A 23153-nucleotide genomic window follows, 5' to 3' on the forward strand; every position below is an offset into this window, starting at 1 on the left:
TAATGTCTATGCCAGTCTTTGTGTGAGGGTCCCAGACAATATCTGCATACTCGAGTATTGGCCTAATAACTGTCTTATATGCGGTTAGTTTGGTGGCACTGGTGCAGTTTTTTAAACGGTGCTTTAATAACCATAACTTTCTCGTTGCTGCCGAGGAAACATACCGAACATGAGCGTTATAGCTCATCTTAGAGTCAATTGTAATTCCAAGATATGTGAATTCCTCTACTTGTTTAATATCCATATGATTTATTTGGTAGGTGCACATTAGCGGATTTTTTTTACGTGTTATAACCATGTGCGCGCATTTCGAAATGTTTAGAGTCATATGCCACTGGATACACCAGTCGTGTATTGATATTAAATAGTCAGTTAAGCGTGATTGTTCATCCACAGATTGGATGCTCGAGTAAACAATACAGTCGTCCGCAAAAAAGCGGCACCGTACGGCAAATTTGCAAGCCAGGTCATTTAGGTAAATAAGAAAAAGAAGTGGCCCTAATACCGAGCCCTGTGGAACCCCCGAAAGTACAGAGGCAAGCGATGAATTCGAAGGACCTATGCTGACAAATTGTTTTCGATGCGTCAAGTACGAATCAAGCCAACGCAAAGTTTGTTCGCTGCGTATGATGCTTTTTAGCTGCATCATCATTTTTTTGTGTGGGACTCGATCGAACGCTTTCTCGAAATCTAAAAAGATAATGTCTACCTGCCCACCTCGGTCCATGATTGCCAGTATTTCGTTAGTCATGTGAAGTAACTGCGTAGTGGTCGAAAAGCCACGCCTGAATCCGTGCTGACTCTCACTAAAGAAGTCGTTATTTTCTAAAAAGGAACTTAAGTGCTTAGAAATAAAATGTTCCATTACCTTAGAAGAGGTGCAGAGTAGAGAGATAGGTCTGTAATTTACTACATTAAGCTTGTCTCCCTTTTTGTGGACTGGGACTACTTTGGCAACTTTCCAGTCGTTAGGTAGATCCCCTTCGTTTAAGCTTGTGTTAAATATTATGAACAGGTATTTCGCGGACCATTCGGCGAATCGATTAAGAAAAGCATTAGGTATGTCGTCGGGACCTGCAGATTTTTTGGGTCTAAGTTTAGGAGTGAGGAAAATATGCCTTCCTCAGATATGACAAGATCTGGAAGCTCGAGACCAACGCAGTGAGCATCATCTTCCTGGGTGGGTTCACGTAAAAATACCGATGAAAAAAACGTGTTAAAAGCTTCCGCAATGCGCTGAGTGTCTGTAACTTCAACGTCATTCAATTTTATCTTGTCTACAAGGCTGTTCCGCTTCGATATATGCATCCAAAACTTCCTTGGGTTGTTTTTTAGAAAACTGTGCATTCTGACATTAAAGAAATTGTATTTACTTGATTTTAACTCGGTTCTAAGATTTGCTCTGAGTGACGCCAGGACAGAATGGCTTGACCGATGGCATGATAATCGTTTTAATTCACGCTTTAAGTGCAAGATTTTACGAGTAATCCACGGGCTTTTTCGGTTGATCTTTTTTCGCTTTTTAGGAATGTATTTTTTGATGCATTCGTGCACGGCGCTCTTAAAGTGCAGCCACAGCTCATTGACGCCTAGGAAACCTTGTCTTTGTTTTTGACAGAAAATGTCAAAATCTTGTTCTAAGTAGTCGAGAATGCTTTCGTCTTCGGCGTTATTGAAGTCTAAGAATTCTTTCATAGGTTCACGCGATCTTGCTATCGTAAAGTTGCATTTGAAGAGAATTATCTTGTGATCGGATATTCCCGGTAAAACATCCACAGAAGGGCCCGTTTCATGGATGGCTTGAGAAACAAAAGCAAGGTCAAGTGTGGTGCTGGAACTGGAAGTGACACGTGTTGGTATCTGCACAAGCTGTGTGAGATTAAAGCAGAACGCAATTTCAAGCAACATTTCAGACTGCGCACAAGGCGGTAGTGAGCAAAGTTGTTCCCAGTTTATTGTAGGTAGATTAAAGTCGCCGCACATGATAAGCTTGTTGTAGCGTTTGGTGTTTATTTGAAGAAATTCATGCAGTGACTGAAGCATCGAAACGTCAGCGCTGGGAGGCCTATAGACCACACCGACTAGTAGGCTGCATTCACACAAATGAACAAGAATCCAGACCATTTCGACACTCGTCTCGTGAGGAATAATAGTGAAGTCAATTCCCTTTTTTAAGATAATTGCTACGCCACCCCCTCTTGAGCCACGATCCCTCCTGACCATTATGTGAGAGCTTGGTACTATGTCTGCATCCGAGATGTTTTCGCTTAGCCACGTTTCAGTTAGGAGTGTTACATCCGGACGAAAGCCCAAGAGTAAACTTTCTAGTTCTACAGTTTTATTCGTTACACTCCTAGCATTAGCACATAGCATAGTGAGCTCTCGTGGAGGCAGGAGCATACCCGATGATTTCTTGTTCTGTTTTCGCTTTGATATGTTGCTCGTTGTGATTACGGCGCCTGGTCACTTGCCATTCAAGGGGACTGCCTTGTTGAGTGTGTCATCCCACCTGAGTAGCTTGCCGTTAATTTTTACCTTATCATAAGTTAACACCACTTTGTCGTGATTGTTCCTGTTTTGCTTTGTGTATTCCCACAACTTTTTTCTCAATGACTGGACACGAGGCGAAAAATCCTCAGAAATACTGAAAGGGGTCCCTTTCAGACTGCCGCAGTTACTGAGAATCTTTATCTTGTCCCTCCCATCAACTAATTTAAATATGACTGGGCGGCACTTGTTTTCGCATGGCCTCCCAAGCCTATGTATACGCTCTATATTAACATTTGAAACTTTTAGTACATCCTCAAGGATCTTCTTAGAAACTTCCTGTTCTAGAGCCTGGTGTTGTTCACCCTTCTTTTCTTGTAGCCCATAAAGAATTAAATTGTTCCGTCTGCTTCTGTTTTCTAACTCGTCCACTTTAAGACTCAGATGATCAATGGTTGTTTGTAGTTTATCAACTTTACACGTGTATTCGGCGACAGTGACTGCGATATCGTCCACTTTCTTATCAATAGAATTCAATTTATCTTCGAGCCGCTGGCTTGAAGAGCTCATGGTTACCTTGATCTCGCGTATTTCATGCATTATGTTCTTAAGCATTTCATCCGTAGACGGCCCCGGATTGGATTCAATATCCCCGCAACATGAGATAAGATCTACAAAACATAAATACACATTTGTCAACACTGCGAGCAGCGGCCGTGGGCACGGCAAAATTAACAGACATGGGTTGTTACTACGGTAGCTGTGAATCTGGCGATAGTCGCTCACCTGGATGAAAAATAAGAACGGATTGTTCAGATGCATTGTCCTGGTGCTTTCGCCATGCCCACTGAACGGTTGCCGCCTCTTGGCTGCTTTTATGTAGCCCAGCAGAGGTGATGTTGCCGATAGGGGCGCTTCCTGTCCTTCGAACCACGTCGTCGTTGTGCGCAGGCCCGAAGTGTCGATAGCCAGAGATTGTACCGAGATGTTGCGATGGTGCCCATGCTGCAATGTCGTCCCTTGAAGAGCAGCAAGTTGATAGTAAGCCACGGACAATTCTTGACCGGCACTCATCAGAAGCACGGCCTGGATGAAAAATAAGAACGGATTGTTCAGATGCATTGTCCTGGTGCTTTCGCCATGCCCACTGAACGGTTGCCGCCTCTTGGCTGCTTTTATGTAGCCCAGCAGAGGTGATGTTGCCGATAGGGGCGCTTCCTGTCCTTCGAACCACGTCGTCGTTGTGCGCAGGCCCGAAGTGTCGATAGCCAGAGATTGTACCGAGATGTTGCGATGGTGCCCATGCTGCAATGTCGTCCCTTGAAGAGCAGCAAGTTGATAGTAAGCCACGGACAATTCTTGACCGGCACTCATCAGAAGCACGGCCTGGATGAAAAATAAGAAGGGATTGTTCAGATGCATTGTCCTGGTGCTTTCGCCATGCCCACTGGCGAAAGTGGTGAAAGTGCAACGGTGGTTTGCAAGGTGGGCCGATCCTGGAGGCAGTAGAATCAAATATATGACTTGGGCTATACTAATTAAGCTATGGCATTACAGGCGTTCAGCTGTAGCTTGTGGTACTAGCTTCTTTGTCTCTTTCTCCGGGTTGGCGCCATCATCTCACCGAGAAGAAGCTGTGGGAGGGCTCTCAGACCGCTGTGATGCTCATCTCACAGTGAAGTGGAGGACACTTGTGTCGCTGTACGGAGAGTGCTGCGGACAGGAAAAAAAAACACGAAACACGTTCCAGCGCTTTTGCTAGGATAACCGGTGTCACATTATTGTGGAGGAGTTCAGAAGGAAGAACTTGCGCAGTAGCGTTGCTGCATGCGTCCTAATTGGCGTTCGTATGTTTTAAAGCGATCCGAAATTACATTTACCAAACTGTTGGTTGAAAAGTGCAATCGATCATTCCGTTGTATTGTATTCCGTATTTCAAGTTCGTATACTCCTAATTTCAACTCTACCAGAACCGTGCGATCAGCGGTGCCGCGGTATAGAGAGTTTTATTGAACCAGCCGCTATTTTTGATATCCTCAAATACAAATCAGTGACGAACTCTCGCTTAGATTAAAGAACATAAAAAACCTAGTTACTTCATTGTTGTGATTTGCTGCAACACAAGGGCTATTACTTTTTTTACCTGCACTGGCTACACGAGTGTAGCTTTGAATGGAATGGATGAATTTGAAGGGATGCAGCCAGCAGACGACAAACAAACAGGCTGGAGTTGCAAATGCATGGCTCCATTCAGTCAGACCATACACGCTGATAGGGCGACGATAGAGAATTCCCACTGCAGAGACGGCAGCGAAACGTTGGCGTGACCGTGCGTCACAGAGGAAGATGTGCTAATATTTCAAGAAGATAAAATTATGTTCCTGATGGATAACTCAAGGTGTTTCAGACTCTGGAAACATAGTGAAGTTGTCTTCGTACGCTGTGCATTCGCGATACATTCAGCTGAATGTTGTCTAGATTCATTCCTGAAAAGAAACTTTTGAATTGACTTTTAGTGCTGAGACAGGGGCACATACGCAGCCAGTGGGTGCGAAGTCGAGCAAAGTGCCAAGCCAGGCGCTTTTCGTCTTTTGATGCAGAACATGACGCGAAGTCTCCTCTATCGGCGGCACACTAGTCAGCCAGGTGCAGTACACTGTGTCATAGCCTCTGCGCGCGCTTCTGTACGCGCTTCTGTACGAGCCCGTGCAGAAAACATAGACCTACTATTGAGCACTCTGAACACGTGCATGAAATCATCAAAGCATCAACTTCACAAAAACATGCCATAACCTAAACATCTACCTGAGCAAGCATCGCGTTCACGGATAGGCACAGTGCGTAGGATCTGTATAACTTTATGCTTTGCAAAAAAACATGCAAACGTGCGTAACTAAGACTTACGTGCATTGACGTGCGAAAACGATGGGTAATATGCACAAATTACACGTAAGATTTGCGAAAAAAATTGTTATCCGCTGAAGAGAGGAGGGAACGAACAAATGTCCATTGACATGGTCTTATTGTTCGAATAATCGCATTTGAAGGGCACATCACAATGTTCAAGCGGGTAGCCAGACACTGCTGTATCTTATGCAATGATTCAATATCAAATGATATTTTTAAGGGAGAGCGGCCTTACTTTCAGGCTCTATACCTCCTCTTGTTTTTACCGTTACTTTCGATTGCTGGTTAATTACCAGCGTATCTTCCCCTCATTCTGCTGCGTATCTTCGCCGTGTTTCGGCATGTACATTTTCCGTGGTAATGCTCTTGCTCATTTCGTTTCTTGTTTGATAGGCTTTCAACCTGGCTAGCTACCATATAATTCCGCGTGGTTTTCATATGTTCTTAAACATATTTTGCTTCTGCCCAAGAGTGGCTTTCATATTTTCCAGCTGTGTAATGTTTCTTCTTTAAGTTCATCTTGTGTCCCCTTTCACGTTGTACTCAGATGCAAGCCTCTGAAATAATAAATGGATTGGTTTAAGAAAGACAAAAGAGGACGAGAGAAAGAAGGAATGTTAACAAGAAAAACATCTGTTAGGCTACCCTACACTGGGGAAGGGTGACAGGGGAATAGAAAGAAAGAGATAGGAAAGCCGGTGAATGCGTGCATTTGCGCGCACGTTACCACGCAGTCAAAAGATCTGGCAGAAGATCCCGCATAAAAAGCACGAAATTGCCTTCATCGTTTTCTCAGCCGATGATTGGTGGAGACGGTATACTAGTCGCATAAGTACGGACATTGAATAATCGTCTATTCGCCGCAGTGTACTACATATTGACTGTCGTTGTAAATTAAATCGAGGACGTCAGTAATTGAGGTCGTTTATGTTTTTTTAATAGACACATACATTAATGCAGCACTTGATCTCGTTACAATTATTGTTCGGTAAACTCTCGTCAAGGCAGCTCCCAACCGAGACCGAAAACATGCATAGCGCCAATGCAGTCCGGGTGGAACTCCTAGCTGCATGAAATATTAATTTATTTGTGCAGATTGGTGGAGGGCGCCCTATCTGTACAGTATTCCACTCGGCAAACGAGGGTTTGCGTGTAGTTCGCGAAGCGGCCTCGCAGTGTCGATCCTAGTGAGTGAATTAGCAACCCATTAGTCTTCGTCATGATATGCTCGAGAAGCTTTCTTTAAGTGACCATTTCCAGTGATTCCGCAATGGTCAGTTCCGCAATAGTCAGATAAATATTGAAAAAAAAAAATCTGGCGACCATTATCTCTCAAGCAGTAGTCAGGTTCCTCATTTCTCAGTGGGTCGTGAGTTCTACTTTTGAGGAACGACTGCATACTTTGAGGGCTAGAAAACGGCCCGTTTTTCAGGACTCCTTGCATCGACCACATGAGCGGAGAGCCGGGAGTTCTGCAGCTGTAGAAGTTGTCAAATGTAATCTCTTGAATCGTTTAGCAGAAAGCTTAACGTGGCCAATCTGCACAGTTGGCTATGACGGAAGCTCTATCCGAGGACTCCAGATTGTTTTGATCACTTGAGTTTCTGCACATGGTACCAAAAGCAAGGTACAGGATCTTTTTTTTTTTTTTTTGGATTCCACCCCCATCGACATGCGACCGCCGCGTACGGGATCAATCCCGCCATCTCGTGTCCAGCAGCTCACCACACGGCTAGTGTGCTGCTACTGGATTACGTGAGACTTGTAAATAAATTAATCTGTATCTAGTGCTTCGAGCTGGGTAAATTGTTTTCAGTACTTTATGTTTAGTGCAGGGACGTGCCTTTCAATAACGAAACGAAGAAAGTATTCTATCTATGTCAAGGATGGAGACTAGTGCTGATTGCTATCAATTCTATGGTCAACACAGACAACGACGAAATTCGTTCTTAAATGCTTTCAGAATTCCATTCAGGCATGACAAAAGTGCCCACATTTTATGATATCAGGTTTCATGGCTTGTGGTTTTGCACCAGACTTCATGTCTTACTTATCAAACCATGCTTTAGAAAGAAGGCCAAGATGCAGTAAGGGCACATCATTTATTGTAAATTTAGCCATGTTCAGTGTGAATCCGCGGTGGCATCAAACACCAAGTCTTTTTCTTGTTCATTATATTTAGTCCAAGTCAAATATGGACAGGCATTGGTAATCGTGCTTCCATCGCCTACACGTGTATCCAATACCGCAGAAGCCAAGAAATGTCTTTTGGGGTTCGCACTGCAAAAAGTAAAGTTTTTATTTTTAGGAAAGGGTAACTGCAACACATTAAAAATACAATACCCATCATACATATATACCCATCATATATTGTGACACTACAGTGAAGATTCACAATGAAACACTGCAATAACAGTATATTAGGAATGCATGTTCTGATTTGGCGAATTTGTAGCCAGAATGAACAGCAATACCCCAATCATAATACAGGCCAACACAGTCCTAGACGTCGAATCTTAGCCCATATGTCAAGTTCATCACCATTGATACCTGGCTCACAGAATATTGAAGACAGAAGACAGAAAGAAAAGAAAAAAACACTTAGTAATCATTCATTACCCCAAGACAATCTTACGTCAAGCCAAATTAGAAGAACTTCTTAACCTTTATTTTGTTTTTATTTATTGCATACTGCAGACGCTTGGGTCCAACAAGTTGGGCAGTTTCAAGATTACAAAGTTTCCTAGCGATGGGGAGCTCATTCATCCAAGAAAGAACAATAAAATCATATTTGAAATATTATACTCGTATATTTATTAAAATATAATGAATAAATAATTCAAATATTTATTGACAATTATTAGTCAACAAAAAACGTTCTCCACTGAATCCAAAATGCTACTATAGGCTATGTGTTACGTTTACCGCGCGTAAATAAGTATTTTGAGGCACTAAATTTGCGTAGCACATATGTTTCCATGTGCAGTACAGGCTTAATAAATAAATAATTTAAGGTAACCCATGTGGTAATATCAGCAAGGTGTCTATATTAGCTGGACGATTTCGCTATTGAAGATGGCTGCTCAAGCTCATGGAACAGGCTATAAAATAATCACGAATGATCGATAGATGCAACATAAAAGTAATAGAAGGACACGTGGCAATACATACGAGTAAAAAAATGTCTTGATCGAATACACTGTCGCACACTGCACATACCAATGCGTTCATGAGTACACGTCCTGCTGATCGAACACATCTGAGAGCTATGGTAATGTAATATGGCCGACATTTAATCTCATAGTTGTCCCATGGCGTCAACACAGCGAAATCGATGAGTTGTGGTAGCTGGCCTTAGAATTAGTAATGTACGTATGATTCCTAATCATTATCATCAGCATCAGCCTATCTTTATGTACACTGAAGGACGAAGGCCTCTCCCTGCGATCTCCAAATACCCCTGTCTTGTGCTCGTTGATTCCAACTTGCGCCAGCTCATTTCCTAATTTCATCACCCCCACCTAGTTTTCCGCCGCCCTCGAGTGCGCATCCCTTCATTTGGCACCCATTCTGTAACTCTAATGGTCCACCGGTTATTTCCTCTACGTATTACATGGCCTGTGCAGCTCCATTTTTTCTCTTTATTCCAAGTAGAATATAGGCTATCCCCCCTTTCTCTCTGATAGACACTGCTCTTTTGCTTGCTGTTTCTTAATGTTATGCCTAACATTTTTTGATCCATCGCTTTTTGTGTGGTCCTTAACTTGTTTTCGAGCTTCTTTGTTTCTGCCCCATATGTTAGCAGCTGAAGAATGCAGTGGTTGTGCACTTCTTTTTTTTTTTAACAACAGTGGTAAGCTCCCAACCAGGATTTGGCGATGCCTGCTGTACGCTCTCCAACCCATTTTTATTCTTTTGTGTAATTTACTTCTCATAATCACGGTCCTCTGTGAGTAATTGACATATATAAACGTGCTCCTGTAAAGACTCTAGAGGCTGACTGGCGAGCATGAATTCTTGTGTTCTTGCAAGGTTATTAAACATTATCTCTCTACTGCACATTATTCTTCATCCCGACTCTTACACTTTCTCGGTTAAGGTCCTCAATCTCCTGAATCATTTGTTGTAATTCGTCCCCATTGTTGCTGAATAGGACAATGTCATCTTCATCTGCAAACCGAAGGTTGCTGGGATATTCGCCGTTGATCCTCACTCGTAAGTCTTCCAAGTCTAAGAGCTTGAATACTTTTGCTAAGCATGCAGCGAAGAGCATGCTTGCAGGCACTGAATTGCTTGCCATGAAAAAGCGATCACAATTTATATATATATATATATATATATATATATATATATATATATATATATAGTAGTAAGTAACTGGATTTTTCAATGGGCCAAGCGTATTTAGGAAAATCAGAAGCACAACTTCGCGGTTAGCTTAGGTTTATTATTTACCCAACTGTTTCGGTCGGTGGACTGACCTTTTCATATATATATATATATATATATATATATATATATATATATATATATTGCCAAGCTGGCGAAATTAAAATAGCCTGTAAGCAAAGTTAAAACTGGTGCAGCTAGCGTACTAAGCAGGAATTTCTGATTCAATAAATGAATGCTTTTGTAAAGTCGATGAAAACATATCCGAGAGGCTGACGTGATGAGTTTCTGATTTAGTGTTAACGGTTATTGCAAATAAACATAGATCTGTCATGATGCAGCCAGAGCCAAACTATATATGTGCTAATAAGTCAATTTTATCTTGACACGTAAAACTATCTACTCGTATTTCAATTATTGTTTCAGCCGCCTTAACAAAACAAATAGAATTGATGTAATACCCCATATTTCTTATCAACGTACATACACCTCGTTATTTGTTATTAGCCTGCGATCCCCCTTTATTCTGCTACAGGAATGATTTTCATGAGTCACTGGCAAATTACGTGCGCTAATGTGACGCACAAGACGACGACGCCCGTCGGCGAGACGGAGAATGGACCCGAGCGGCGACAAGCTCGTGAAGCGCAAGAGATAAAATGAAGAAAAAGAAGACGATGGTGGACGGACGGACGGACGGAGGACGGACGGACGGACGGACGGACGGACGGACCGACAGACAGACGAGAACAGAACAGACAGAAGCAGTACAGACAGACAGAAGACAGACAGACAAGACAGCAGACAGGACAGACAGACGACAGACAGGACAGACAGAAGACAGGACCAGGAAGACAGTACAGACAGACAGGACAGACAGACAGACAGACAGACAGACAGACAGACAGACAGACAGACAGACAGACAGACAGACAGACAGACAGACAGACAGACAGACAGACAGACAGACAGACAGACAGACAGACAGACAGACAGACAGACAGACAGACAGACAGACAGACAGACAGACAGACAGACAGACAGACAGACAGACAGACAGACAGACAGACAGACAGACAGACAGACAGACAGACAGACAGACAGACAGACAGACAGACAGACAGACAGACAGACAGACAGACAGACAGACAGACAGACAGACAGACAGACAGACAGACAGACAGACAGACAGACAGACAGACAGACAGACAGACAGACAGACAGACAGACAGACAGACAGACAGACAGACAGACAGACAGACAGACAGACAGACAGACAGACAGACAGACAGACAGACAGACAGACAGACAGACAGACAGACAGACAGACAGACAGACAGACAGACAGACAGACAGACAGACAGACAGACAGACAGACAGACAGACAGACAGACAGACAGACAGACAGACAGACAGACAGACAGACAGACAGACAGACAGACAGACAGACAGACAGACAGACAGACAGACAGACAGACAGACAGACAGACAGACAGACAGACAGACAGACAGACAGACAGACAGACAGACAGACAGACAGACAGACAGACAGACAGACAGACAGACAGACAGACAGACAGACAGACAGACAGACAGACAGACAGACAGACAGACAGACAGACAGACAGACAGACAGACAGACAGACAGACAGACAGACAGACAGACAGACAGACAGACAGACAGACAGACAGACAGACAGACAGACAGACAGACAGACAGACAGACAGACAGACAGACAGACAGACAGACAGACAGACAGACAGACAGACAGACAGACAGACAGACAGACAGACAGACAGACAGACAGACAGACAGACAGACAGACAGACAGACAGACAGACAGACAGACAGACGGACAGACGGACGGACGGACGGACGGACGGACGGACGGACGGACGGACGGACGGACGGACGGACGGACGGACGGACGGACGGACGGACGGACGGACGGACGGACGGACGGACGGACGGACGGACGGAGGGACGGAAGGACGGACGGACGGACGGACGGACGGACGGACGGACGGACGGACGGACGGACGGACGGACGGACGGACGGACGGACGGACGGACGACGGACGGACGGACGGACGGACGGACGGACGGACGGACGGACGGACGGACGGACGGACGGACGGACGGACGGACGGACGGACGGACGGACGGACAGACAGACAGAGAACTTTATTTAGGCCCTGAGGAGCGCTACCGCTCAAGGCGGTATCGCAGCGGGCCGCTCTCACGTCGATACGGGTAGGCCTCACCTCACCGCCGCGTCGCCGGCGCTCTGGACGGACCTGAGTTGATGTTGAAGGTCTGAGTTCCTGAGCATGGAGCTCCATTCCTCTTCGGTTATGCGTTCAGGACCCTGTAATGAGGGGCACTGCCAGAGATGAGTGGGAATTCCGGACGTCGACGAGGAGAGGCCAGATGCATCTCCAGCTGTGCTCTGGAGACTGGAAGCGGTAGCTTCGAGGACCACAGACCGGCGAAGGGACGTCCGAGGGTTGGCCGGCGACATCTCCAGCTCCTGAGCCACGACTGCGTCGCCGTGGCTGTGCTCCGCGGCCCTGGTCCAGCCCCACGCTGCCGTAACCGGCCGCTGTCCAGTGCCACGTAGGCAATATCGCTTGGCCATGTCAGATGCAGAACGCCCGACTGGCCCAGACCACGTCCTGCGCCACACGGGTCTTGGCGGAAGACCACGACATCATCACTCGCAACAAAGGTTGACGCCCACGTCGCGTCGGAACCAGGCAGGCCAGCGTTCTTTCCCACGCTGAGCCGAAGTCTGACACGACTGGCGACATTCAGAACGTTTGTTTGCTCGTGACTTCTCGTTGGTTAGTCGAGCGCAGGAACAAATATATAGCTGAGGGCTTGTTTGTTTTAAATGCGAAGCATTTCTTGGCGAACATTTGCCACTTTGAGAGTATCGATAGTCTCTTCTATATTCGATCTTCTATAATCTATTTATAATCTATCTATCTATCTATATATCTATATATCTATATATCCATCTATCTATCAATATCTGCTTACGCCGACAAAGTTGCCCAACTTGTCTGCCAGCTTGTGCCACTGGATGTGAGCTCCTGCTCATGATGACGGAGTGGTCGATTTATCTTCTTCATTCTAACTTTTTCATCTGACTCTGGTCATGACGTTGTCATCATGCTTTCCACGCCAATTCAGTATCCCAAGTTGTCGAATAGCCTGGCCCACTAGGTATGCGCTCGTGGTCGTGATGCCGTCGTGGCCGTTGCATCACCATTCATGCTGTGTCATCTAACTCTCGTCGTTCCGTCGTTGTCACGCTTTCGTCGTAATCAGTCGTCATGTCATACATTAGCTGCCATACTGTCATCGAGAGGCCATCGTGGTCGTTCTATCGTCTTCACTCGAGCTTCGTAATTCGGCTTTTGTCAAGCGGTCGCTGTCGCGCGATCATCATCACACATTCGTCGTTATACCATTGTCGTCATGCCATCGTCGTCCCGCCATCGTTTTACTATCGTCATCACTTCATAATCGCCAATCTATCGTCATCATTCATACCATGTCGTTGTATTGCAGTAGTGCAGTCATCATTGAAACGTGATATTCGGCCGCCAATGTCAAGCTAACGCCGCCATTACGTCGTCGTCAAGCAGTCGCTGTCAAAGACTGATTGTTGTACCGCGGACCTCCTCCCACCGTGGTCGTGCTATCGCTGCCATTCCAGCTTACTCATCCAATACTTGTCATGCCGTCATCATCGCACCTTCTACGCTGACTCAGTGGCCCAAGTTATTTAATGTATTGGACCACTAGATACGTGTTCGGGGTCGTGGTGCTGTGGCGTTCGTTCTGTCATCGTCATTGCAGCTTTGTCATGTGACTCCCGTCATGCCGTAGCCGTTACGACTTCAAAATAAACCCAGTAGCCCAAATTGTCTCATAGCTGGGCCACTTGTCTGTCCTGGTCGTTGTGATGCTGTCGTGGTCATTGCATCGACGCCTTTCATGCTTTGTCATCCAAATCTTATCACGCCGCCGTCGTCACTCCATTGCCTTTACACAGTCAGAATGGCTTATTAAAGACGATAGTCTTTCTTGGGGAACTTAAACGCTGAAAATTTGGTCTGTCTGTCTGTCTGTCTGTTTGTCTGTCGGTCACCCGATTCAGCCACCCGGCCAAAGTTGGACCACTTGCTTACCGCCCACACTACTTAAACTGGTACGGCTGTTCATACTTGTGAACGTTATCGATCACAATTAAATATTACGCATACATGAGGCGCAACATCACTAGGTAAGTATTAGGAGGTGTGTTCCTTTAATAGAAAATACATAGATACGTAACTCTAAAGACCCTAGTTTCTTAAGCTGCGCTGAAAATGCCATGCTATGCGCGCCGACGAACGACGTTCCCCGACTGCGCGCCGACGAGCGCCCTCTGCCATGGAGGAAGGAAACCCTCTGCACAAGCTCATGTTTCCCGATGTATTGCCAGATGGCGTCCATGTCTCACGCAGTGCCTCCTGAATTTTATCAATGCCAGCCAGATGCGGCCAATTCAACATAAAGGAAGCGCTGTCTGAGGCAGGGCGAAACATAAATGGCCGCTTGATGAAATAATGCGGTAAAATGAAATCTGTTCAAACAAACCTTCATGCCAGGACGGAAATGGTACGAGAACAGCATCACGGGTGGCCGCGGATCAGACCAGCACTCATGTAGTACGGCCGGCAGAAGACTATCGTCTTTCGACGACATTTGCAGCGAAGCACGCAGATACGCGGCAAATTTTTTGCCATATCATCATTGTGAGGATGTGGGGCCCATTCCATTGTCGTCACTGCACCTTCGTCATTTGAATCTCGTCATCCCGTCATACTCACACCATCTTCGTAATAGAGTTGTCATCACGCCATTGTCGAAATACACTAATCTTAATCATATTGGCCTCACACCGTTCTAATGTCGTCGTCATCACTGCCTCGCTTTCATACGGTCGTCGTCGTGCATTCGTTGTCATACCGTCGTCGTGATGGCTTCATGATCGTTCCATATAGTCATCATTTTGACTTCGTCATCGACTCTCTCCATGCTGTCATGACGCTGTCATCGTCATAGTCATGGTTATATAATTGTCGTCATTCCGTCTTCGTCGCACAGTCGTTTTGCCATCGTTATCACTTCAGAAACGTCCTCCCGTTATCGTCATGCCACTATCATACCGCCTTGGTCACTTCCTCAATACAATTTCTTCTCGGTCATTCTATCGTAATCATGCTGTCATCATTTAACCCTGATTATTCCTCCGTTCCCACGAAATCGCAATCATTTCGGCATCGACGTCGAACAGTGGCTGTCCTGCATCCGTTCTCATACCGTCATGTTCTTGCCACCATCATCGGTCCAGCTTCGTCATTTGGCTTTCGTTACATAGTTGTCGTTACGTCATTATTGCCATAAACTCGTCGTCGTCCCATTGTCCTCAAGCCATCATTGTCACCTTGTCGTCGTTATACAATCGTCATCATTCGCAATCGTCCTCACATTATCGTCATGCCGGCGTGTTATGCCGCCTTTTTCATTCCATCGACGTCATTTCTTCATCATCTTCCCATCGTCGTCACTGTGTCGTCGTACAGTCGTCGTCATACCGTCATGCTAATGGATGACCTTCGCACGCGAGTCAAAGTATAGACCAATACCAGAGACAGTATATGTAGGATGTAGCCGAAAAACGAAAGTATCTGAAATACCAATACAAATCAGAAATATTCTGACATCAGCAAGACTGTGTCTCTACATTCCTTGAATGCTAATCGCATTACCGTTGACAGCCATCGTAAGATGGGTTCTGTCGTAAATATTTCTCTTCTTTAAGTTCTGTGGTGTTTCGGGCTAACCTGCCCGCGGTCCCGGCTAGCTAAGGTCTAAGGAGACACGTAGCTCGTCCCCACTCCGCAGCGCACGCAAAGGGGCGCCGCGGCGGGTTCGCTGACTCATCGGCAAGGCGTAGAGATGACTCCAGCCGTGATACAAACGAGGGAGGTTTATTCCTTGTTAGGTACAAAATGGGTGTACAAGACAGGGGTTACGGCACGAGGGTGACGGCCACAGACTACGGGTGAGAGCTCGTGGGAATTCTGCTCCGCCACACAGGCTCTTCCGAGCTAGGTTCGCCACACAAAAGGGGCCGCCTTGCTTAGAGGGGCGCAGGAACAAGTCGCACGTGCGACAGCCAAGAGCACAGAAATAGTGAATCTGCCAGGCGAAGGCGCCCGCATACCTTGGATGCTGAAGGAGAGAGATGCCGAAGAGAGGGCGAGAGGAGTCCGCTCCTCAGGCACTGTTCGTACGCGCGGCGCACGACGTGCGCACGGCGCACGGCGTAACGTGAGCCGCGTGCGCAAGCAGCGGCCGCGCGGAATGCATGCTGTCTGCAATACGGCTGGAACAGCGTGTCCCCAGCGATCGCACGGGCGAATGGCCCAAGTCGCGTGTGAACTGGAGAAGGGGGTCCAAAGGGGTCCCCACAGTTCATACCGTGAAAATAACCAATAGGCAAACAAAAAGTTTCCCGGCATGAAACTGTAGCCATGGCAGATAATTTTTGTGTGAAATTTCAACAATCCTTCTGCTCGAAAGACGATGACTCGGAAAAGCCATGGGCTACACGAGCTTTCATTTCCAGTAAGACGTGTTTGCCAGGAAACGCCTAACTTGTGAAGTACTTCAGCATTGCGACAATCTATACGAATTCATTCCCCGTATACTAAAAAGTCCTCGCCAGTGGTCAGTGCAATTGCTTGAGTTTTCTCTGATACTTTTACACTAGCATTCCTGGTTCATTTATTTACTGCACTTGCGGGGGCAGCAGACAGTACAGGTTGGCGTGGTGATTTATGCAGTACCAAACATTTGGCAGAGGTATTTCTCATTTCACTTACCGTTATTTTCACTTCTACTTATGCAAAGAGATGAACCTTGTTCCCTTGTACCAAGGAGCAATGCCTCTCTCCAAAATAAAATCTAAATATCAACACTGAAACAACACTGCCAAACATTCGTAATTGCCACCACGATATTGAACCATCTGACGCAAGAAATAACAATATTCATTGTCCTACAATTCAGCTCGATGTGTTCATATTCTTCGTTATACGGCTATTGGCTTTCTCAAAGTATGACAAAGAATGTCTAGCGGGCATTGCTACCTAAATAAACTTTTTGATGTATCATCATCATCAGCCTATACTTTATGTCCACTGCAGGAAGAAGGCCCTGCGATCTCCAATTACCCCTGTCTTGCGCTAGCGTATTCCAACTAGCGCCTGCAAATTTCCTAACTTCATCATCCCATCTGCTTTTCTTCCGACCTCGACTGCGCTTCCCTTCTCTTGGTATCCATTCTGTAACCCTAATGGTGCACCGGTTATCCATCCTACTCATTACATGACCTGCCCAGCTCCATTTCTTCCGCTTAATGTCAACTAGAATATCGGATATCCCCGTTTGTTCTCTGATCCACACCGCTCTTTTCCTTTCTCTTAACGTTAGTCCTCAGATTTTTCGTTCCATCGCTTTGCGCGGTCCTTAACTTCTTCTCGAGCTTCTTTGTTAACTTCCAAGTTTCTGCCCCATATGTTTTGATGTATAAGCATGAATAAATGCGATGAGTTGGAATGACTCATTTAAGGCAGAAGTGACTGCTCTCTTTTGACATCTGTTTGCGTAAACTAGGTGCTGCATTGGACACCACTCTTCCCAGCTTTCTAAATCCAATTCTAAACGAAATTCTTTCTCGTGGGCACATATTGAAGTCATTCGTACGTAGGTATTCTGCATGTGAGTTCTATCTCCGCAAGAAGCCTCCAAACAAGCGGCGAATATTTACTTATAATTTCTTTATCAATGTCTTCATGGCACAAGAAACTGCAAAACCTGTGCATGAGGTAAGATACTGAGGTAAGATACTGTATACGTGTATTCGCACGTGAGCACATAGCTTCATTTCAGTGGCATTGAGTAGTGCCGTATTACTGCACTGGATATATGTTTACAATTTGATATGGCTACAAGTTAAGCGTCAATTGAATGATATACAAACTAAATGCACGAATATCCAGATATGAAACGATCGCTTGTATCAATGGTGCTGATTCTGATATATATAGTTACTTCCTATATAGCTTATGCTTTATTAATAAGAGTCATACGGAAGCCTCAAAAAAAGACGTTTTTCCGAATACATGAATGCACTTGTACTTACCGGAGTTCTTGTGCATAACCTGATAGCAAGGTTTTGTAGAGCCGTGTACCACATTGGTGGGTCAGTGTGTGCCTGCGAAAAGATAAAAAAATAAACAGTTTGTTTTTGCAACTGTGTGAGCCATGTACCAAAGGTTTATGAACACAAGAGGAATGAACATGGTTCATCAATCTTCCTTCAATCTTCCTAAGAATTTGGTTTGTTGAAAAATTACCTGCTGAGATTTTCATTGGAGTAGGGCCTAGATGAGTGTCTTTAGAACATGCGCGTATGCCAGATAGAGATTGTGAAAATGTGCTTGCGCACGAAGGTTTCGTGCAGGCGCATTACTATGGCGCGCAGTGCGTGCATGCTGCACATACCGCGTGTTAGACAATTAGTAGATAGTTCATTGCAATATAGCATTGTCCCGTCTCTCTCTCTCTCTGTTTCCACTTACCCCTGTGTGGAATTGCAGGCTACATATGCGCTCCCCCGGCCGACGGGACAATGCTATAGAGAAGGGACAATGCTATATTGCAATGAACTATCTACTAATTGTCTAACACGCGGTATGTGCAGCATGCATGCACTGCGCGCCATAGTAATGCGCCTGCACGAAACCTTCGTGCGCAAGCACATTTTGCACAATCTCTATCTGGCATACGCGTATGTTCTAAAGACACTCATCTAGGCCCTACTCCAATGAAAATATAATCGTGTGAAATGACAGGTGTAACCTTCAGAAGCAAGAAGACAGCGGCTGTGATTAGAGAGAAGGGGGCGGACAATAGAGTGTTTTAGCTGAGCGCTTGCTTTCCGCTCCGCTCAGACCGGCATATGCTAGCAAATGCCACACAACCGCTTAGCGGGAACGCTATTGCGCTTGCGCACAACGCTCATACCGGCAGCGGAACGAAGACCGAATCCCTTGCTCCGCTACAAAGCCGACTGAGCGGAGCGTGACAGCTTGTCTAATTGGCCTCTTCGTCGTTTTACAGCCGAGTTGATAGCGCGTCGCTCGCGTCTCGGCAAGACGCGCTTATCAAATGAGAAATCTGCGTAGTTCCCTGCAGTATCCCAGGGCGTGAAATCTGAGCCGAGCGGAGCGTAAGCGGCGCCGTGCTAAAACTGTCTAATATTCTAGTTCAGATTCAGATTCATCGGAATAAATGAAGTTGAGCAGGCCATCTACTGCGCACATGGGGCAACGGCTGTTCTATTTTTTTAACTACATAATGTATAATGACGCAATTGTATGGTGACTGTGTTATATTGCGTATTTTGGCTGTAATTCGTATTATATTACTCCTGCACGAATAGTTTGTACGTATAGTTATCTGTTAATATTCTACTGCCCTGTAATTTGTACTCTGTGGAAATCTTCATATACAATGTATTGAATTGTACTGTATGCCCCCCCCCCCTCACCCTATGCCTCTTACGGGGCCTGTGGGGTATTATCAAATAAATAACATTCGATGCCAAGTAAGGCACACGCCAGTATAAGAGTGCACGTGATTCAGGGCTGTGATGAAATTAGAAAATTATCAGGCATAAGTATAATCAGCTTAAGCAGTAAAATAGCAACTGGTGACCGAAGGGAAAGTTTCCCGCCCCGCAGAAAACATAGGTTTGACTAATTATGATGATGAGAGCCACTTTAGCCCTGCCTATGTCGCGGAATCAGCACATGTGCTTTTCATTCACCGCGACTAAAAATGCTAGAACATACGAATGCAATTGCAGCGCGCCCCATCAAGGCACCTGTGCACCTTGAATAGCATTGAGATGGTTGCTTGATGTGAACAGTGTCCTGTAAAATGCCTTATGCAGTTTAAATGTCCTTTGCGCACACATATTGTGGGGAAGCTTCCGTTGTTCTTAAAATATAATTGTGTTACACTTGTTATTTTTCGTTCCATCGCTCGTTGCGCAATCGTTAAAATTTTATCAAGCATCTTTGTTGACTTCCAAACTTTGGACCTGTCGGTTAATACAAATAAAATGCAATGACTGCACACTGTCATTTTAAATGCCACTGGCAGCCTTCCGTACCTAATTTGGGCGTGCATACCGTATATGCGGCAAAAATAATTTTCACTATTGCATGGGTGCCATAAAGACTACAAAAATCTGTCCAATGGAATTGGAAGTTTACTTTGATGGCAAACGGCGTTACACGGACGAGCAAATTATACAAACGGGTGTTTGGTCTTAAGAAGGTTATCTAATAAAATGTATCCTTAATAAAGACGTGAAAGCAGTATTGGTTCATTTACACGGGGAAACGAATTTGTCGGAACCAACATATCAAATCTCAGGCAGTCAAGTTGGCTGTCAAAAGCCCTCTAGTTACGATCGTCATCATCACCTAGTCGAGGCTTTTAAAGTACAATTTACCGCTATCATCATAAATCATAACGCCATCCACACAACAATTCTACCGCAAGTCTCGTCGGCGAAACACGCCTGTCGTGTTTTCTGCCAGCTGTGCGTCAGCCTTACCATCACTCTTCGGGCATGATAATGAAGCTACGTCCTGGTATTAGTCTTCTTGAAATAAAGTAAACAAAACACGTTTAAGAAACGTGTTTAGCAAATCATGTCTTACTGGCAGTCATTACGTAGCTATCAGCTATCGAGACTTACTTGCTTAGTATATAACTAGTACCTGTTTAGAGCCACACTCTTGCTGAATTTGCCTTGCTTTCTATTACCGTATCGTTATGTCTGAAAAGTTATTGTGCCACTGTGTCACCATAGAGGCATCAACTATTGGATTGGGATGTAAAAAAGAATGTCAGCACTACGCATAATATTCGTGACGTCCTATACTTCTTTCAGCTCGGTCGTTTTTCGCAATGTCGGCACCGAATTAGTTTGCGCCAATGTAATGGTTCACCCACAATGAAATTGTCTAATACGGGGCCGCATTAGTGGAACGTAGCCAAAATGATACGCTTAAAATTTACGGGCCAAACGTTCTGCGTACTAGTTTACAGCCATCTCATCTACCTTTACCTGGCAATAGCACCTGCCATATAGTCACAGAAAGATGCCTTTTCGACTGATAATGCAGCCCACAAATTTCCGTAGCTTCATGTAACGTGCCATGTATGGTGCTGAAATTTCGCGTTCCCATATAGGAACAGGCGCGGAACGTGGCACGTATGTGAGTGTCATATTTTAGCTGCACTGTCACTGCAACAGCTTCACTTTTGTTGAATGAACAAATTTTAGCTGCAGACAACACCTGAATGCATTTCATGATTCTGCGTTTGCGACGCCGGCCACTGGTCTGCATTGATTGACCGACCAGTGGGCCGACAGGCGCCGTTCATGCCGGTGTAGTCACCATAGTACACATGGCCGCGCGGAAGCTTTTGAGCTAATAGGAGCAGATCACGGAGAAAAAGAAGGGAGAGCATACTTTACAAAGGGCGCCTGAAAAATAAATCCTATTATCTTTGGAAGACAGCACTGCAGATTGAACGACGCGGCGCAGTGCCGACATACTTGGACACGCCAAGGAGGGGGACGAGAAGGTTTTAATGAAAAGATAGGAAGAGAGGTCAGCCGGGAGAGCGCATATGGAGCCTGCTACTCCTCCAAAGGGGGAGTGTAGAGCCTGAAAAAAAAGGATAGCTGACTATGCTATAGTGCAATGAACTATCTACTCATTTTCTAATGCGTGGGATCTACAGTATGCACACACTTGGTGCCGGAGTAATGCACCCACACGACACCTTCTGCCACAAGCGCAGTTTGCACATTGTCTGCCACAAATATGTTCTGAAGACGCTCATCTAGAGCCTCCTCAAATGAAAAGTTTGTTAGGGCTTTTCTTCAACAATCCAAATTCATTGCTAGATTGATGAGCCATCATCATACATCTTCTGTTCATAAACCTTCGGTACGTTTGTCCGATTAGGTGCGCCATCACAGTTCTACTTGCTATTTATTTGCCTTAAGAAGCATAAAACTAAACAAATGCCATGTTTTGTGCATAACACTGTTCTTGTAGAACAAAACATTGTTTATATTTATAGCTCTTCGCAAGCACGCACTGACGCGTCAGTGTGGTACACGACTCTACAAAACGTTGCTATCGAGTTGTGCACAATGGCTCCTGTAAGTACTAGTGCGGCATTGCGTTTGGCAAAACGACATTTGAGGCTTCCATATGACTGATCAACAAAGCACCAGCTCTTCATGAAATAACGCTATATATGCGAATCAGTGCCACTGATACAACTTATCGCTTGATATCTGCATATTAGTGCACTTACTTTGCATATCATTTATTTAATACATAACTTATAGCCACTTCAACTTATCAGCATACATCCAGTGCAGTTACACAGCATTACTCAACGCCACCGAAATAAAGCTCAGCGCTTACTCGCGAGAAAAATTTAATTTACAGTATTTTACCTCACGAACAGGTTTTATAGGTTCCAGTGTCGTGAGGACATTGTTATAAATAGGGTAATTAGATTGTCACCACTTGTTTGGAGGTTTCTTGCGAACAAGAAACTCACCTGCTGAGTACCTATCTACGAATGACTTCAATTTGTGCCGATGGGAAATCACTTTTTAGAATTTAATTCGGAAAGCTATGACTTTTCGCGCCTAAAGCTACACTTGAGTTTGAGTTCGAGTTTATTCAACCACATGGTTGGCAAACAGATGTCAACCACATATATAAACAGATGTCAAACAGGAGCAGTCAATTGTGCGTTTCACGAGTAATTTCAAGTCGGCGCATTTATTCACGATTCTACACCCGTATCTTTTTGCTTCAGGTAACTACACCAGCTAAGATTTTTTTGTCATGTTTTGACAAAGTTTGAACACATCGTGTGAAAAGTGATGCTTTTCTTTTTTTACCACCGACAAAAATTACTCTCGGACCGATCAGCGTGACGATGGCTTTTTTCTGTCGCACTTCGTCGTGCGACGTAAATTTTTCGTGTGAATGGGGCATACAAGTGGTAGTTTCGGCTGAAGGCAAATCATTCGAAGAAAGAGCAAGGTTTAGAGCAGCGCTCATTCTCCTAGAACGCTGTTAAGAATAAAAAGTTTAAGAATAAAACGAAGAATAAAGTTTTTAAGAATAAA

General features: G+C 45.0%; 1 long non-coding RNA gene across 1 annotated transcript; it reads right to left on the minus strand.

Annotated features, from left to right (window-relative positions):
* Positions 1 to 7477: 7477 nt before the first annotated feature.
* On the minus strand, positions 7478 to 18179 carry LOC125947562 (uncharacterized). The gene is made up of 2 exons (XR_007468389.1): positions 18051 to 18179; positions 7478 to 7674 (listed from the first exon to the last, which is right to left on the minus strand). It is a non-coding gene; the product is annotated as an uncharacterized LOC125947562 (long non-coding RNA).
* Between the last annotated feature and the right edge of the window lie 4974 nt (positions 18180 to 23153).

This window comes from Dermacentor silvarum, chromosome 8 (assembly GCF_013339745.2).
Source record: "Dermacentor silvarum isolate Dsil-2018 chromosome 8, BIME_Dsil_1.4, whole genome shotgun sequence".
NCBI lineage: Eukaryota > Metazoa > Arthropoda > Arachnida > Ixodida > Ixodidae > Dermacentor > Dermacentor silvarum.